General features: G+C 47.3%; 1 protein-coding gene across 6 annotated transcripts in view; it reads left to right on the forward strand.

The window, feature by feature from the left end:
- Positions 1 to 20,419, forward strand: part of LOC135054228 (von Willebrand factor A domain-containing protein 5A-like) — a 373,972-nt gene that overhangs the window by 79,997 nt on the left and 273,556 nt on the right. Inside the window, exon 1 of one of the 6 annotated variants that reach the window (XM_063957546.1) lies at positions 8,418 to 8,620. The exons of 2 other annotated variants lie outside the window; for them this stretch is intronic. The gene's annotated coding sequence lies outside the window, so the exon portion shown is untranslated. Of the gene's footprint in view, positions 1 to 8,417; positions 8,621 to 20,419 lie in introns of those variants that run through there. 3 more of the 6 variants (XM_063957549.1, XM_063957550.1, XM_063957552.1) reach the window with 3 other exon arrangements.

Here is a 20,419-nt window from a genome sequence, read left to right on the forward strand (position 1 = left end):
TATTATCCCTGCCGCTGCATCGAGCTTCTGTGACCGCGGCGCTACTAGTTAAAATCTGTCGCTGATTGGCTGCCGGTCCGCAGCAGTTTTGAAATATTAGCGCCGTGGTCACAGGAGCTCGATGCGGCGGCAGGGATAATAAAGCCAGCCTGGTTCCAGATCCACTGCAGCCGCCCTCAGCCTCTTCTGCCGCCCCGCCCTCGGACCTCTGCGCACCCACAGCCTCCTCCTCCGCACTATCTCCGAGGCCCACAGCCTCCACGTCACGCCTACCACAGCCTACTCATCCACAGCACCGCAGACCACCGCCGCTGCTAAACAGGTAATCTAACCTGCTGCCTTTCTCTCTCCCTAGTCCCTACTGTATTCCCCTGCTGTCACTTTCCATATCCCTGCTGTCACTTTCCATGTCCCTGCTGTCATTTTCCATGTCCATGCTGTCATTTTCCATGTCCCTGCTGTCATTTTCCATGTCCCTGCTGTCATTTTCCATGTCCCTGCTGTCACTCTCCATGCCCCTGCTGTCACTCTCCATGCCCCTGCTGTCACTCTCCATGCCCCTGCTGTCACTCTCCATGCCCCTGCTGTCACTCTCCATGCCCCTGCTGTCACTCTCCATGTCCCTGCTGTCACTTTCCATGTCCCTGCTGTCACTCTCCCTGTCACTCTGTCACTCTATAATGTGAATTTTGGCTCATTCTCTGTGCTATAATGTGAATTTCGGCTCATACCGTGTGCTATAATGTGAATTTCGGCTCATACTGTGTGGTGTAATGTGAATTTCGGCTCATACCGTGTGGTGTAATGTGAATTTGGCTCATACTGTGTGGTGTAATGTGAATTTGGCTCATACTGTGTGGTGTAATATGAATGTGGCTCATACTGTGTGGTATAAATGTGAATTTCGGCTCATACTGTGAGCTATAATGTGAAAGGGGTCCTACTATTGTGGTGCATAATGTGTATAAGGGGTATATGGTGTGGTAAACTACACTGAAGGGCACGCCCCCTTTTGCGTGACCACGCCCCCTTGTCAGGAGTGCACGCGCCTTCGGCGCGCACATAATTGCACCCTTCACTTTTCCATACCCCCACTTCAAAATTTCCACTTGGGTACTACTACTGTGGGCATTATTACTATTGTGTGACCACGCCCCTTTCTTTTTGAGGCCACACCCCCTTTTTGCTGTCATGGGCGCCGTGGGGAGGGGGGTGAGTTCCACCACCTCTCTAGGACCACTTTAAGCACTGGGCACCACCAACGGGAACTCAGCACTCATTTGCTCCACCTCCTCCTTGGACGAGCCTTCCGCTTCAAACATGCCGACACGCACGTGCCGACACCCCACACACACAGGGATATAACTATAAGGGGACAATTCCCCAACCAGGCCCTTTGGAGAGGCAGAGAGAGAGTATGCCAGCACACACCCAGTGCCAAACTGACACTGGAATAAACCCAGATAGCCCTTTTTTAATAAAACAATCACTTTCCCACTCACTGCGCCAATAATTGTGCCCCCCTCCTCTTTTTCAGCCCTCTGATGTGTGTTCAGCAGGGGAGAGTCCGGGGAGCCAGCGTCTCTGCAGCTTTTGTGGAGAAAATGGCGCTGGTTAGTGCTGAGGATCAAGATCCGCCCCCTCCAGCGGCGGGCTTCGGTCCCGCTCTGAATTAGAAAAAATGGCGGGGGTTAAATTATTTACTGCCTCCGCAGTCTAATAATCTGTTTTATGTCAGCTTTGAGGTTTATTGCTGCCCAGGGCGCCCCCCCTGCGCCCTGCACCCATCTGTGCCTGCTCTGTGTGTGTACTGTGTGGGAGCAATGGCGCGCAGCGGTAACGCTGCGCGCTTACCTCAGTGAAGATCTGAAGTCTTCTGCCGCCTTGAAGTCTTCTTTTCTTCTAATACTCACCCGGCTTCTATCTTCCGGCTCTGCGAGGAGGACGGCGGCGCGGCTCCGGGACGAACTGCAGGGTGAGACCTGTGTTCCGACTCCCTCTGGAGCTAATGGTGTCCAGTAGCCTAAGAAGCAGAGCCTATCATTTAAGTAGCTCTGCTTCTCTCTCCTCAGTCCCATGATGCAGGGAGCCTGTTGCCAGCAGTGCTCCCTGAAAATAAAAAACCTAACAAAATTCTTTATTCAGAGAAACTCAGGAGAGCTCCCTGTAATGCATCCAGTCTCCTCTGGGCACAGGATCTAACCGAGGTCTGGAGGAGGGGCATAGAGGGAGGAGCCAGTGCACACCCATACTAAAAGTTCTTTATAGTGCCCATGTCTCATGCGGAGCCCGTCTATACCCCATGGTCCTTACGGAGTCCCCAGCATCCTCTAGGACGTAAGAGAAATATAATTTTATACAATGTGAATCTAGCCGGCACTCAGTTGTAGTAATAATATACCTGTCTGCCTTTGCTATATAGCATACACAGTCTAGTTGGAATCCGCGGTGCACAACAAGGGACGGCGCTACAGAATAGATTCTTTTATATAAAGCAAGAAACATACATCATGTGGTGGTGAGGCAGCGGAGCATGTCCTGTAGATAGCAGCACTTCACAGCCGCACAGGGCTCCTTACCCTGGGGAACTATACCGACGCCGGAATCCCGCCCGGCGACATGCCGACTGACAGCGACTATTGGTGTCCACGACACTCATAGAGTGGGAATAGAACCTGTGGCGAGCGCAGTGAGCTACTGAGCCCGCAAGGGGCTTCATTGCACTCAACCCCCCCCCCCCCCCCCCCCGCCGGCAATCTAAACACAGGGATCCCAGCGTCGGTATGGTGGCCGGCGGTCACCCATACCCAACCCACTGGAACACCTAAACTGACTCCACTTTAATGGTAGCACTTATACCGCTTTCACAACAAAATCCCGGATCTGGTCTGGGATTTGGAACACGGTTCCAATCCGGATGGGTTCCGGCGGGATTTACCCTTTTACAGAGCAGCGGAATATCCCGAGTCGGCACCGTTCACACGGCACACAGGTGCAGTGTCTTTAAGGCTGGCGCTTGGAGATGTCATCGTCTCCAAGCGCCGGGAAATCCGTATATCGGGACCCCCGGGCGCCACGCTGGGGGCAAGCCTAGCACTCTGGAAGCTACTGCTGGGCTGACTCCAGCCGGGTGGTCTTCAGGTTACCGACTGTCGGGATCCTGGGGCAAGCAGTATACCGGCGCCGGAATCCCGACAGCCGGCATACCGACTGATTTTCTCCCCCGTGGAGGTCCACAACCCCCCTGGAGGGAGAATAAATAGTGTAGCGCGCTACCGTGCCCGCAAGGGGCTCAGTTGCGCTTGCCACGCTGTCCGTATGCCGGCGGTCGGGCTCTCGGCGCCGGTATGCTGGTCGCCGGGAGCCCGGCCGCCGGTATACCATACTACACCCCTCCAGCCTCCGTCTGCGTGAAGAATGGACGCCGCACTCATAAGCACGGCATCCATTCACCTTCCCCACTGGCACAGACCTGTGTCCCCCATGTCAGAGCCACCACTGAGAGTAGACTCGTGTGTATTCCAGGCAACTCTCCACCTGTGACGGAGGGCCGGGCAGTAACATTCCCTAGGGGGTAAAGATCACAGCGGGCATGGCAATGGAAGTGCAGCATATTCAGAAGTGTAAATAAGCCTCTTCTCAGACGGATCTTTACCACCTGGTGCCAGTGCGCACTGGTCATGATGACAGCGATGAAATACGTGCGGCCCTGCCACAGAAACTCTTTTATTCTGCGCACACAGGGGGTAATTCAGACCTGATAGCTCACTAGCGTTTGCGATCAGGTCAGAGCTACACAGGCGCATCGCTCGGGTACAAAAAATAGCTAGCGAGCGATCAACTCGGAATGACCCCCATAGGGCCTAATTCAGACCTGATCGCATGCTAGCTATTTTTTGCAGCGCTGCGATCAGATAGTCGCCGCCTACTGGGGAGTGTAGTTTAGCTGTGCAAGTGTGCGAACGCATGTACAGCCGCCCTGTACAAAAAGATCTTGCGCAGTTTCTGAATTGCCCAGGACTTACTCAGCCGCTGCGATCACTTCAGCCTGTCCGGGCCCGGAATTGACGTCAGACACCCACCCTGCAAACGCCTGGACACGCCTGCGTTTTTCCAACCACTCCCTGAAAATGGTCAGTTGACACCCATAAACGCCTTCTTCCTGTCAATATCCTTGCGATCGGCTGTGCAAATGGATTCTTTGTAAAATCCATCACTCCGCAACGATCCACTTTGTACCCATACGACGCGCCTGCACATTGCGGTGCAAACGCATGCGCAGTTCTGAGCTGATCGCAGCGCAGCGAAAAATCCTAGCATGTGATCTGTACGGAATGACCCCCTGAAGGGTTCATGTGGGCATTATACACAGGTGCAGCGGTATATATATGTGGACATTATACACAGGTGCAGCGGTATATATATGTGGGCATTATACACAGGTGCAGCGGTATATACATGTGGGCATTATACACAGGTGCAGCAGTATATACATGTGACCAATATACACAGGTGCAGCGGTATATACATGTGGGCATTATACACAGGTGCAGCGGTATATACATGTGGGCATTATACACAGGTGCAGCGGTATATACTTGTGGGCATTATACACAGGTGCAGCAGTATATACATATGAGCAATATACACAAGTGCAGCGGTATATACATGTGGGCATTATACACAGGTGCAGCAGTATATACATGTGGGCATTATACACAGGTGCAGCGGTATATACATGTGTGCATTATACACAGGTGCAGCGGTATATACATGTGGGCATTATACACAGGTGCAGCGGTTAATACATGTGTGCATTATACACAGGTGCAGCGGTATATACACGTGGACATTATAGACAGGTGCAGCGGTATATACATGTGGGCACTATACACAGGTGCAGCGGTATATACATGAGGGCATTATACACAGGTGCAGCGGTATATACATGTGGGCATTATGCAGAGGTGCAGCGGTATATACATGAGGGCATTATACACAGATGCAGAGATATGTACATGTGGGCATTATACACAGGTGCAGTGGTATGTACATGTGGGCATTATATACACGTGTAGCGGTATATAGATGTGGGCACTATACACAGGTGCATCCGTATATACACGTGGGCATTATACACAGGTGCGGCAGTATATACATGTGGGCATTATACACAGGTGCAGCGGTATATAGATGTGGGCATTATACACAGGTGCAGAGGTGGGTGGTCTTCAGTATGCCGACTGTCGGGGCCCGGCGCACAGTATACCGGCGCCGGAATCCCGACAGCCAGCATACCAACACTTTTTCTCCCTCGTGGGGGTACACGACCCCCCTGGAGGGAGCGCCACCTTGTCCGCAGCATGGCGAGCGCAGCGAGCCAGCAAGGGGCTCATTTGCGCTCGCCACGCTGTCGGTATGCCGACGGTCGGGCTCCTTGCGCTGGTATGCTGGTCGCCGGGAGCCCGGCTGACGGCATACCATACTACACCCGCAGAGGTATATACATGTGAGCATTATATACAGGTGCAGCAGTATATATATATATATATGTGGGCATTATATACAAATTTGGTGAGTTTTGATTAGAGATGTGCAGATAAGATAGGCGGGGGGCACTGCCTCACCTATTGTAGACTTTTTGCTCCAGAGTTTTGACTATAAAAAGCATTAGAATAATACAAAGAAGATATTTCTGACATATAAGTACTTTTCATATACTTATATAGTCAAAACTCTGCCTTATATGTTAGTATGACAGGAAAGGCTCTGCCTCACCTGCCTCACCCCATCGCACGGTCCACAGGTACACAACCTTACCAGTCTCCTAGCAGCCGCAATGGGCCCCTGGTCAACTGCCCACTTAGCCCATACATAAAGACAGTGAGGAGGACTCACACTCAGCTGAGTAAGGACAGTAGCAGCACAGTACAGTGATAGTTACTATACAGGAAGACACTGATACAATGGGAGGAGTGAGGACTCACACTCAGCTGAGTAAGGGCGGTAGCAGCACAGTACAGTGATAGTGACTGTAGAGGAAGACACTGATACAATGAGAGGAGTGAGGACTCACACTCAGCTGAGTAAGGATAGTAGCAGCACAGTACAGTGATAGTGACTGTACAGGAAGACACTGATACAATGAGAGGAGTGAGGACTCACACTCAGCTGAGTAAGGGCGGTAGTAGCACAGTACAGTGATAGTGACTGTACAGGAAGACACTGATACAATGGGAGGAGTGAGGACTCACACTCAGCTGAGTAAGGGCGGTAGTAGCACAGTACAGTGATAGTGACTGTAGAGGAAGACACTGATACAATGAGAGGAGTGAGGACTCACACTCAGCTGAGTAAGGGCGGTAGTAGCACAGTACAGTGATAGTGACTGTAGAGGAAGACACTGATACAATGAGAGGAGTGAGGACTCACACTCAGCTGAGTAAGGATAGTAGCAGCACAGTACAGTGATAGTGACTGTACAGGAAGACACTGATACAATGAGAGGAGTGAGGACTCACACTCAGCTGAGTAAGGGCGGTAGTAGCACAGTACAGTGATAGTGACTGTAGAGGAAGACACTGATACAATGAGAGGAGTGAGGACTCACACTCAGCTGAGTAAGGATAGTAGCAGCACAGTACAGTGATAGTGACTGTACAGGAAGACACTGATACAATGAGAGGAGTGAGGACTCACACTCAGCTGAGTAAGGGCGGTAGTAGCACAGTACAGTGATAGTGACTGTAGAGGAAGACACTGATACAATGAGAGGAGTGAGGACTCACACTCAGCTGAGTAAGGATAGTAGCAGCACAGTACAGTGATAGTGACTGTACAGGAAGACACTGATACAATGAGAGGAGTGAGGACTCACACTCAGCTGAGTAAGGGCGGTAGTAGCACAGTACAGTGATAGTGACTGTAGAGGAAGACACTGATACAATGAGAGGAGTGAGGACTCACACTCAGCTGAGTAAGGGCGGTAGCAGCACAGTACAGTGATAGTGACTGTAGAGGAAGACACTGATACAATGGGAGGAGTGAGGACTCACACTCAGCTGAGTAAGGGCGGTAGCAGCACAGTACAGTGATAGTGACTGTAGAGGAAGACACTGATACAATGAGAGGAGTGAGGACTCACACTCAGCTGAGTAAGGATAGTAGCAGCACAGTACAGTGATAGTGACTGTACAGGAAGACACTGATACAATGAGAGGAGTGAGGACTCACACTCAGCTGAGTAAGGGCGGTAGTAGCACAGTACAGTGATAGTGACTGTACAGGAAGACACTGATACAATGGGAGGAGTGAGGACTCACACTCAGCTGAGTAAGGGCGGTAGTAGCACAGTACAGTGATAGTGACTGTAGAGGAAGACACTGATACAATGAGAGGAGTGAGGACTCACACTCAGCTGAGTAAGGGCGGTAGTAGCACAGTACAGTGATAGTGACTGTAGAGGAAGACACTGATACAATGAGAGGAGTGAGGACTCACACTCAGCTGAGTAAGGATAGTAGCAGCACAGTACAGTGATAGTGACTGTACAGGAAGACACTGATACAATGAGAGGAGTGAGGACTCACACTCAGCTGAGTAAGGGCGGTAGTAGCACAGTACAGTGATAGTGACTGTAGAGGAAGACACTGATACAATGAGAGGAGTGAGGACTCACACTCAGCTGAGTAAGGATAGTAGCAGCACAGTACAGTGATAGTGACTGTACAGGAAGACACTGATACAATGAGAGGAGTGAGGACTCACACTCAGCTGAGTAAGGGCGGTAGTAGCACAGTACAGTGATAGTGACTGTAGAGGAAGACACTGATACAATGAGAGGAGTGAGGACTCACACTCAGCTGAGTAAGGATAGTAGCAGCACAGTACAGTGATAGTGACTGTACAGGAAGACACTGATACAATGAGAGGAGTGAGGACTCACACTCAGCTGAGTAAGGGCGGTAGTAGCACAGTACAGTGATAGTGACTGTAGAGGAAGACACTGATACAATGAGAGGAGTGAGGACTCACACTCAGCTGAGTAAGGATAGTAGCAGCACAGTACAGTGATAGTGACTGTACAGGAAGACACTGATACAATGAGAGGAGTGAGGACTCACACTCAGCTGAGTAAGGGCGGTAGTAGCACAGTACAGTGATAGTGACTGTAGAGGAAGACACTGATACAATGAGAGGAGTGAGGACTCACACTCAGCTGAGTAAGGATAGTAGCAGCACAGTACAGTGATAGTGACTGTACAGGAAGACACTGATACAATGAGAGGAGTGAGGACTCACACTCAGCTGAGTAAGGGCGGTAGTAGCACAGTACAGTGATACATTAGTGTTACAGTCTCCTCTCCCTGTCTGGCTGCAGCCTGGAGTTCCCCCCCGCACAGAGCAGCCCCTCCCCGGCCTGTAGGCTGGATGCAGCCTGGTCCCTGACAGAGGAGTCCCCGCACAGAGCAGCCCCTCCCCGGCCTGCAGGCTGGATGCACAAGACACTCCCAGCACTGACACTGCAGACACGGCCTCCTCCACCCAGCACTACAGGGAGCAGCAGCAGCAGCAGCCGGGGATCCAGTAGCTGAGACTGAGAGCGTACGTAGTGCAGCAGGTACTGTCTATACTGTATACTATAGGTGTATAACAGGAGGGTGCAGTGTATACTATAGGTGTATAACAAGAGGGGTGTAGTGTATACTATAGGTGTATAACAAGAGGGGTGTAGTGTATACTATAGGTGTATAACAGGAGGGTGCAGTGTATACTATAGGTGTATAACAGGAGGGTGCAGCGTGTATACTATAGGTGTATAACAAGAGGGGTGCAGCGTGTATACTATAGGTGTATAACAAGAGGGGGCAGCGTGTATACTATAGGTGTATAACAAGAGGGGTGCAGCGTGTATACTATAGGTGTATAACAAGAGGAGGCAGCGTGTATACTATAGGTGTATAACAAGAGGGGGCAGTGTATACTATAGGTGTATAACAGGAGGGTGCAGCGTGTATACTATAGGTGTATAACAGGAGGGTGCAGTGTATACTATAGGTGTATAACAGGAGGGTGCAGTGTGTATACTATAGGTGTATAACAGGAGGGGTTCAGCGTGTATACTATAGGTGTATAACAGGAGGGTGCAGCATATACTATAGGTGTATAACAGGAGGATGCAGCGTGTATACTATAGGTGTATAACAGGAGGGTGCAGCGTGTATACTATAGGTGTATAACAAGAGGGTGCAGTGTGTATACTATAGGTGTATAACAGGAGGGGTTCAGCGTGTATACTATAGGTGTATAACAGGAGGGTGCAGCGTATACTATAGGTGTATAACAGGAGGGGTTCAGCGTGTATACTATAGGTGTATAACAAGAGGGGTGCAGCGTGTATACTATAGGTGTATAACAAGAGGGGGCAGCGTGTATACTATAGGTGTATAACAAGAGGGGTGCAGCGTGTATACTATAGGTGTATAACAAGAGGGGGCAGTGTATACTATAGGTGTATAACAGGAGGGTGCAGCGTGTATACTATAGGTGTATAACAGGAGGGTGCAGTGTATACTATAGGTGTATAACAGGATGGTGCAGTGTGTATACTATAGGTGTATAACAGGAGGGGTTCAGCGTGTATACTATAGGTGTATAACAGGAGGGTGCAGCGTGTATACTATAGGTGTATAACAAGAGGGTGCAGTGTATACTATAGGTGTATAACAAGAGGGGGCAGCGTGTATACTATAGGTGTATAACAGGAGGATGCAGCGTGTATACTATAGGTGTATAACAGGAGGGTGCAGCGTGTATACTATAGGTGTATAACAAGAGGGTGCAGTGTATACTATAGGTGTATAACAGGAGGGGTGCAGCGTGTATACTATAGGTGTGTAACAGGAGGGGTGCAGCGTGTATACTATAGGTGTGTAACAAGAGGGTGCAGTGTATACTATAGGTGTATAACAAGAGGGTGCAGTGTATACTATAGGTGTATAACAGGAGGGGGGCAGCGTGTATACTATAGGTGTATAACAAGAGGGTGCAGTGTATACTATAGGTGTATAACAAGAGGGTGCAGTGTATACTATAGGTGTATAACAGGAGGGGTGCAGTGTATTCTATAGGTGTATAACAGGAGGGGTGCAGTGTATACTATAGGTGTATAACAGGAGGGTGCAGTGTATACTAAAGGTGTATAACAGGAGGATGCAGCGTGTAAACTATAGGTGTATAACAGGAGGGGTGCAGCGTGTATACTATAGGTGTATAACAGGAGGGTGCAGCGTATACTATAGGTGTATAACAAGAGGGGTGCAGCGTGTATACTATAGGTGTATAACTGGAGGGTGCAGCGTGTATACTATAGGTGTATAACAAGAGGGGTGCAGCGTGTATACTATAGGTGTATAACAAGAGGGGGCAGCATGTATACTATAGGTGTATAACAAGAGGGGGTAGCGTGTATACTATAGGTGTATAATAAGAGGGTGCAGTGTATACTATAGGTGTATAACAGGAGGGGTGCAGCGTGTATACTATAGGTGTATAACAAGAGGGGTGCAGCGTGTATACTATAGGTGTATAACGAGGATGCAGTGTATACTAAAGGTGTATAACAGGAGGGTGCAGTGTGTATACTATAGGTGTATAACAGGAGGGGTTCAGCGTGTATACTATAGGTGTATAACAAGAGGGGTGCAGCGTGTATACTATAGGTGTATAACAAGAGGGGGCAGCGTGTATACTATAGGTGTATAACAAGAGGGGTGCAGCGTGTATACTATAGGTGTATAACAAGAGGGGGCAGTGTATACTATAGGTGTATAACAGGAGGGTGCAGCGTGTATACTATAGGTGTATAACAGGAGGGTGCAGTGTATACTATAGGTGTATAACAGGATGGTGCAGTGTGTATACTATAGGTGTATAACAGGAGGGGTTCAGCGTGTATACTATAGGTGTATAACAGGAGGGTGCAGCGTGTATACTATAGGTGTATAACAAGAGGGTGCAGTGTATACTATAGGTGTATAACAAGAGGGGGCAGCGTGTATACTATAGGTGTATAACAGGAGGATGCAGCGTGTATACTATAGGTGTATAACAGGAGGGTGCAGCGTGTATACTATAGGTGTATAACAAGAGGGTGCAGTGTATACTATAGGTGTATAACAGGAGGGGTGCAGCGTGTATACTATAGGTGTGTAACAGGAGGGGTGCAGCGTGTATACTATAGGTGTATAACAAGAGGGTGCAGTGTATACTATAGGTGTATAACAAGAGGGTGCAGTGTATACTATAGGTGTATAACAGGAGGGGGGCAGCGTGTATACTATAGGTGTATAACAAGAGGGTGCAGTGTATACTATAGGTGTATAACAAGAGGGTGCAGTGTATACTATAGGTGTATAACAGGAGGGGGCAGCGTGTATACTATAGGTGTATAACAAGAGGGTGCAGTGTATACTATAGGTGTATAACAAGAGGGTGCAGTGTATACTATAGGTGTATAACAAGAGGGGGCAGCGTGTATACTATAGGTGTATAACAGGAGGATGCAGCGTGTATACTATAGGTGTATAACAGGAGGGTGCAGCGTGTATACTATAGGTGTATAACAAGAGGGTGCAGTGTATACTATAGGTGTATAACAGGAGGGGTGCAGCGTGTATACTATAGGTGTGTAACAGGAGGGGTGCAGCGTGTATACTATAGGTGTATAACAAGAGGGTGCAGTGTATACTATAGGTGTATAACAAGAGGGTGCAGTGTATACTATAGGTGTATAACAGGAGGGGGGCAGCGTGTATACTATAGGTGTATAACAAGAGGGTGCAGTGTATACTATAGGTGTATAACAAGAGGGTGCAGTGTATACTATAGGTGTATAACAGGAGGGGTGCAGTGTATTCTATAGGTGTATAACAGGAGGGGTGCAGTGTATACTATAGGTGTATAACAGGAGGGTGCAGTGTATACTAAAGGTGTATAACAGGAGGATGCAGCGTGTAAACTATAGGTGTATAACAGGAGGGGTGCAGCGTGTATACTATAGGTGTATAACAGGAGGGTGCAGCGTATACTATAGGTGTATAACAAGAGGGGTGCAGCGTGTATACTATAGGTGTATAACTGGAGGGTGCAGCGTGTATACTATAGGTGTATAACAAGAGGGGTGCAGCGTGTATACTATAGGTGTATAACAAGAGGGGTGCAGCGTGTATACTATAGGTGTATAACAAGAGGGGGGTAGCGTGTATACTAAAGGTGTATAACAGGAGGGTGCAGTGTGTATACTATAGGTGTATAACAGGAGGGGTGCAGCGTGTATACTATAGGTGTATAACAAGAGGGGTGCAGCGTGTATACTATAGGTGTATAACAAGAGGGGTGCAGCGTGTATACTATAGGTGTATAACAAGAGGGGTGCAGCGTGTATACTATGGGTGTATAACAAGAGGGGGGTAGCGTGTATACTATAGGTGTATAATAAGAGGGTGCAGTGTATACTATAGGCGTATAACAAGAGGGTGCAGTGTATACTATAGGTGTATAACAGGAGGGTGCAGCGTGTATACTATAGGTGTATAACGAGGGGTGCAGCGTGTATACTATAGGTGTATAACAAGAGGGGTGCAGCGTGTATACTATAGGTGTATAACAAGAGGGGGCAGTGTATACTATAGGTGTATAACAGGAGGGGGGCAGCGTGTGTACTATAGGTGTATAACAAGAGGGTGCAGTGTATACTATAGGTGTATAACAAGAGGGTGCAGTGTATACTATAGTTGTATAACAGGAGGGTGCAGTGTATACTATAGGTGTATAACAGGAGGGGAGCAGTGTAAACTATAAGTGTATAACAGGAGGGGTGCAGCGTGTATACTATAGGTGTATAACAGGGGGATCCGGTCTCTAAGTCGACAGTAACTAGGTCGACAATGTCTAGGTCGACCACTATTGGTCGACAGTAACTAGGTCGACAGGGTCTTTAGGTCGACATGTTCTAGGTCGACAGGTCAAAAGGTCGACTTGAGTTTTTCTCAAATGTTTTCATTTTTTTGAACCTTTTCATACTTAACGATCCACGTGGACTACGATTGGAACGGTAATCTGAGCGAAGCGAAGGCACCTTGCCTGAAGCATGGCGAGCGAAGCGGTGCACTAATTGGGGTTCCCGGTCACTCTACGAAGAAAACGACACCAAAATAACATAAAAAACTCATGTCGACCTTTTGACCTGTCGACCCAGAACATGTCGACCTAAAGACCCTGTCGACCTAGACACCCTGTCGACCTACTTACTGTCGACCTTCCATACCACACCCATAAGAGGAGGGTGCAGTGTATACTATAGGTGTATAACAAGAGGGGTGTAGCGTGTATACTATAGGTGTATAACAGGAGGGGTGCAGCGTGTATACTATAGGTGTATAACAGGAGGGGTGCAGCGTGTATACTATAGGTGTATAACAGGAGGGGTGCAGTGTATACTATAGGTGTATAACAGGAGGGAGCAGGGTATACTATAGGTGTATAACAGGAGGACGCAGCGTGTATACTATAGGTGTATAACAGGAGGGGTGTAGCGTGTATACTATAGGTGTATAACAGGAGGGGTGCAGTGTATACTATAGGTGTATAACAGGAGGGGTGCAGTGTATACTATAGGTGTATAACAGGAGGGTGCAGCGTGTATACTATAGGTGTATAACAGGAGGGTGCAGCGTGTATACTATAGGTGTATAACGGGAGGGTGCAGTGTATACTATAGGTGTATAACAGGAGGGGTGCAGCGTGTATACTATAGGTGTATAACAGGAGGGGTGCAGCGTGTATACTATAGGTGTATAACAGGAGGGGTGCAGCGTGTATACTATAGGTGTATAACAGGAGGGGTGCAGCGTGTATACTGTAGGTGTATAATAGGAGGGGTGCAGTGTATACTATAGGTGTATAACAGGAGGGTGCAGTGTATACTATAGGTGTATAACCGGAGGGTGCAGTGTATACTATAGGTGTATAACAGGAGGGGTGCAGTGTATTCTATAGGTGTATAACAGGAGGGGTGCAGTGTATACTATAGGTGTATAACAGGAGGGTGCAGTGTATACTAAAGGTGTATAACAGGAGGATGCAGTGTGTATACTATAGGTGTATAACAGGAGGGGTGCAGCGTGTATACTATAGGTGTATAACAGGAGGGGTGCAGCGTGTATACTATAGGTGTATAACAGGAGGGGTGCAGTGTATACTATAGTTGTATAACAGGAGGGTGCAGTGTATACTATAGGTGTATAAAAGGAGGGTGCAGTGTATACTATAGGTGTATAACTGGAGGGGGGCAGCGTGTATACTATAGGTGTATAACAAGAGGGTGCAGTGTATACTATAGGTGTATAACAAGAGGGTGCAGTGTATACTATAGGTGTATAACAGGAGGGTGCAGTGTATACTATAGGTGTATAACAGGAGGGTGCAGTGTATACTATAGGTGTATAACAGGAGGGGTGCAGCGTGTATACTATAGGTGTGTAACAGGAGGGGTGCAGCGTGTATACTATAGGTGTATAACAAGAGGATGCAGTGTATACTATAGGTGTATAACAGGAGGGGAGCAGCGTGTATACTATAGGTGTATAACAGGAGGGTGCAGTGTATACTATAGGTGTATAACAAGAGGGTGCAGTGTATACTATAGGTGTATAACAGGAGGGTGCAGTGTATACTATAGGTGTATAACAGGAGGGGAGCAGTGTAAACTATAAGTGTATAACAGGAGGGTTGCAGCGTGTATACTATAGGTGTATAACAGGAGGGGTGCAGCGTGTATACTATAGGTGTATAACAGGGGGATCCGGTCTCTAAGTCGACAGTAACTAGGTCGACAATGTCTAGGTCGACCACTATTGGTCGACAGTAACTAGGTCGACAGGGTCTTTAGGTCGACAGGTCAAAAGGTCGACTTGAGTTTTTCACAAATGTTTTCTTTTTTTTGAACTTTTTCATACTTAACGATCCACGTGGACTACGATTGGAACGGTAATCTGAGCGAAGCGAAGGCACCTTGCCTGAAGCATGGCGAGCGAAACGGTGCACTAATTGGGGTTCCCGGTCACTCTACGAAGAAAACGACACCAAAATAACATAAAAAACTCATGTCGACCTTTTGACCTGTCGACCTAGAACATGTCGACCTAAAGACCCTGTCGACCTACTTACTGTCGACCTTCCATACCACACCCATAAGAGGAGGGTGCAGTGTATACTATAGGTGTATATCAAGAGGGGTGTAGCGTGTATACTATAGGTGTATAACAGGAGGGGTGTAGCGTGTATACTATAGGTGTATAACAGGAGGGGTGCAGCGTGTATACTATAGGTGTATAACAGGAGGGGTGTAGCGTGTATACTATAGGTGTATAACAGGAGGGGTGCAGTGTATACTATAGGTGTATAACAGGAGGGGTGCAGTGTATACTATAGGTGTATAACAGGAGCGTGCAGTGTATACTATAGGTGTATAACAGGAGGGTGCAGTGTATACTATAGGTGTATAACAGGAGGGGTGCAGTGTATTCTATAGGTGTATAACAGGAGGGGTGCAGTGTATACTATAGGTGTATAACAGGAGGGTGCAGTGTATACTATAGTTGTATAACAGGAGGGTGCAGTGTATACTATAGGTGTATAAAAGGAGGGTGCAGCGTGTATACTATAGGTGTATAACAGGAGGGTGCAGCGTATACTATAGGTGTATAACAAGAGGGGTGCAGCGTGTATACTATAGGTGTATAACAAGAGGGGTGCAGCGTGTATACTATAGGTGTATAACAAGAGGGGTGCAGCGTGTATACTATAGGTGTATAACAGGAGGGTGCAGCGTGTATACTATAGGTGTATAACAGGAGGGTGCAGCGTGTATACTATAGGTGTATAACAGGAGGGTGCAGCGTGTATACTATAGGTGTATAACTGGAGGGTGCAGCGTGTATACTATAGGTGTATAACAAGAGAGGGCAGCGTGTATACTATAGGTGTATAACAAGAGGGGTGCAGCGTGTATACTATAGGTGTATAACAAGAGGGGGGCAGCATGTATACTATAGGTGTATAACAAGAGGGGGCAGTGTATACTATAGGTGTATAACAGGAGGGGTGCAGCGTGTATACTATAGGTGTATAACAAGAGGGGTGCAGCGTGTATACTATAGGTGTATAACGAGGGTGCAGTGTATACTAAAGGTGTATAACTGGAGGGGGGTAGCGTGTATACTATAGGTGTATAATAAGAGCGTACAGTGTATACTATAGGTGTATAACAAGAGGGTGCAGTGTATACTATAGGTGTATAACGAGGGGTGCAGCGTGTATACTATAGGTGTATAACGAGGGGTGCAGCGTGTATACTATAGGTGTATAACAAGAGGGGTGCAGCGTGTATACTATAGGTGTATAACAAGAGGGGGCAGTGTATACTATAGGTGTATAACAGGAGGGGGGCAGCGTGTATACTATAGGTGTATAACAAGAGGGTGCAGTGTATACTATAGTTGTATAACAGGAGGGTGTAGTGTATACTATAGGTGTATAACAGGAGGGGTGCAGCGTGTATACTATAGGTGTATAACAGGGGGATCCGGTCTCTAAGTCGACAGTAACTAGGTCGACAATGTCTAGGTCGACCACTATTGGTCGACAGTAACTAGGTCGACAGGGTCTTTAGGTCGACATGTTCTAGGTCGACAGGTCAAAAGGTCGACTTGAGTTTTTCACAAATGTTTTCTTTTTTTTTAACCTTTTCATACTTAACGATCCACGTGGACTACGATTGGAACGGTAATCTGAGCGAAGCGAAGGCACCTTGCCTGAAGCATGGCGAGCGAAGCGGTGCACTAATTGGGGTTCCCGGTCACTCTACGAAGAAAACGACACCAAAATAACATAAAAAACTCATGTCGACCTTTTGACCTGTCGACCTAGACACCCTGTCGACCTACTTACTGTCGACCTTCCATACCACACCCATAAGAGGAGGGTGCAGTGTATACTATAGGTGTATAACAAGAGGGGTGTAGCGTGTATACTATAGGTGTATAACAGGAGGGGTGCAGCGTGTATACTATAGGTGTATAACAGGAGGGTGCAGCGTGTATACTATAGGTGTATAACAGGAGGGGTGCAATGTATACTATAGGTGTATAACAGGAGGGTGCAGTGTATACTATAGGTGTATAACAGGAGGGTGCAGGGTATACTATAGGTGTATAACAGGAGGACGCAGCGTGTATACTATAGGTGTATAACAGGAGGGGTGTAGCGTGTATACTATAGGTGTATAACAGGAGGGGTGCAGTGTATACTATAGGTGTATAACAGGAGGGGTGCAGTGTATACTATAGGTGTATAACAGGAGGGTGCAGCGTGTATACTATAGGTGTATAACAGGAGGGTGCAGTGTATACTATAGGTGTATAACAGGAGGGGTGCAGCGTGTATACTATAGGTGTATAACAGGAGGGGTGCAGCGTGTATACTATAGGTGTATAACAGGAGGGGTGCAGCGTGTATACTGTAGGTGTATAACAGGAGGGGTGCAGTGTATACTATAGGTGTATAACAGAAGGGTGCAGTGTATACTATAGGTGTATAACAGGAGGGTGCAGTGTATACTATAGGTGTATAACAGGAGGGTGCAGTGTATACTATAGGTGTATAACAGGAGGGGTGCAGTGTATTCTATAGGTGTATAACAGGAGGGGTGCAGTGTATACTATAGGTGTATAACAGGAGGGTGCAGTGTATACTAAAGGTGTATAACAAGAGGGGTGCAGCGTGTATACTATAGGTGTATAACAAGAGGGGGCAGTGTATACTACAGGTGTATAACAGGAGGGGGGCAGCGTGTATACTATAGGTGTATAACAAGAGGGTGCAGTGTATACTATAGGTGTATAACAAGAGGGTGCAGTGTATACTATAGGTGTATAACAAGAGGGTGCAGTGTATACTATAGGTGTATAACAGGAGGGGGCAGCGTGTATACTATAGGTGTATAACAAGAGGGTGCAGTGTATACTATAGGTGTATAACAAGAGGGTGCCGTGTATACTATAGGTGTATAACAGGAGGGTGCAGTGTATACTATAGGTGTATAACAGGAGGGTGCAGCGTGTATACTATAGGTGTATAACGAGGGTGCAGTGTATACTAAAGGTGTATAACAGGAGGGTGCAGTGTGTATACTATAGGTGTATAACAGGAGGGGTGCAGCGTGTATACTATAGGTGTATAACAAGAGGGGTGCAGCGTGTATACTATAGGTGTATAACAAGAGGGGGGTAGCGTGTATACTATAGGTGTATAATAAGAGGGCGCAGTGTATACTATAGGTGTATAACAAGAGGGTGCAGCATGTATACTATAGGTGTATAACGAGGGGTGCAGCGTGTATACTATAGGTGTATAACAAGAGGGGTGCAGCGTGTATACTATAGGTGTATAACAAGAGGGGGCAGTGTATACTACAGGTGTATAACAGGAGGGGGGCAGCGTGTATACTATAGGTGTATAACAAGAGGGTGCAGTGTATACTATAGGTGTATAACAAGAGGGTGCAGTGTATACTATAGGTGTATAACAAGAGGGTGCAGTGTATACTATAGGTGTATAACAGGAGGGTGCAATTTATACTATAGGTGTATAACAGGAGGGGTGCAGCGTGTATACTATAGGTGTGTAACAGGAGGGGTGCAGCGTGTATACTATAGGTGTATAACAAGAGGGTGCAGTGTATACTATAGGTGTATAACAAGAGGGTGCAGTGTATACTATAGGTGTATAACAAGAGGGTGCATTGTATACTATAGGTGTATAACAGGAGGGGGCAGCGTGTATACTATAGGTGTATAACAAGAGGGTGCAGTGTATACTATAGGTGTATAACAAGAGGGTGCAGTGTATACTATAGGTGTATAACAGGAAGGTGCAGTGTATACTATAGGTGTATAACAGGAGGGGAGCAGCGTGTATACTATAGGTGTATAACAGGAGGGTGCAGTGTATACTATAGGTGTATAACAAGAGGGTGCAGTGTATACTATAGTTGTATAACAGGAGGGTGCAGTGTATACTATAGGTGTATAACAGGAGGGGAGCAGTGTAAACTATAGGTGTATAACAGGAGGGGTGCAGCGTGTATACTATAGGTGTATAACAGGGGGATCCGGTCTCTAAGTCGACAGTAACTAGGTGGACAATGTCTAGGTCGACCACTATTGGTCGACAGTAACTAGGTCGACAGGGTCTTTAGGTCGACAGGTCAAAAGGTCGACTTGAGTTTTTCGCAAATGGTTTCTTTTTTTTAACCTTTTCATACTTAACGATCCACGTGGACTACGATTGGAATGGAAATCTGTTCCGAGCGAAGCGAAGGCACCTTGCCTGAAGCATGGCGAGCGAAGCGGTGCACTAATTGGGGTTCCCGGTCACTCTACGAAGAAAACGACACCAAAATAACATAAAAAACTCATGTCGACCTTTTGACCTGTCGACATAGACACCCTGTCGACCTAAAGACCCTGTCGACCTAGACACCCTGTCGACCTACTTACTGTCGACCTTCCATACCACACCCATAAGAGGAGGGTGCAGTGTATACTATAGGTGTATAACAGGAGGGGTGTAGCGTGTATACTATAGGTGTATAACAGGAGGGGTGCAGTGTGTATACTATAGGTGTATAACAGGAGGGGTGCAGTGTATACTATAGGTGTATAACAGGAGGGGTGCAGTGTATACTATGTGTATAACAGGAGGGTGCAGTGTATACTATAGGTGTATAACAGGAGGGGTGCAGTGTATACTATAGGTGTATAACAGGAGGGTGCAGGGTATACTAGAGGTGTATAACAGGAGGACGCAGCGTGTATACTATAGGTGTATAACAGGAGGGGTGCAGCGTGTATACTATAGGTGTATAACAGGAGGGGTGCAGTGTATACTATAGGTGTATAACAGGAGGGGTGCAGTGTATACTATAGGTGTATAACAGGAGGGTGCAGCGTGTATACTATAGGTGTATAACAGGAGGGGTGCAGTGTATACTATAGGTGTATAACAGGAGGGGTGCAGTGTATACTATAGGTGTATAACAGGAGGGGTGCAGTGTATACTATAGGTGTATAACAGGAGGGGTGCAGTGTATTCTATAGGTGTATAACAGGAGGGGTGCAGTGTATACTATAGGTGTATAACAGGAGGGTGCAGTGTATACTAAAGGTGTATAACAGGAGGATGCAGCGTGTATACTATAGGTGTATAACAGGAGGGGTGCAGCGTGTATACTATAGGTGTATAACAGGAGGGGTGCAGCGTGTATACTATAGGTGTATAACAGGAGGGGTGCAGTGTA

The sequence above is a fragment of the Pseudophryne corroboree genome, chromosome 1 (genome assembly GCF_028390025.1).
Source record: "Pseudophryne corroboree isolate aPseCor3 chromosome 1, aPseCor3.hap2, whole genome shotgun sequence".
Lineage (NCBI taxonomy): Eukaryota > Metazoa > Chordata > Amphibia > Anura > Myobatrachidae > Pseudophryne > Pseudophryne corroboree.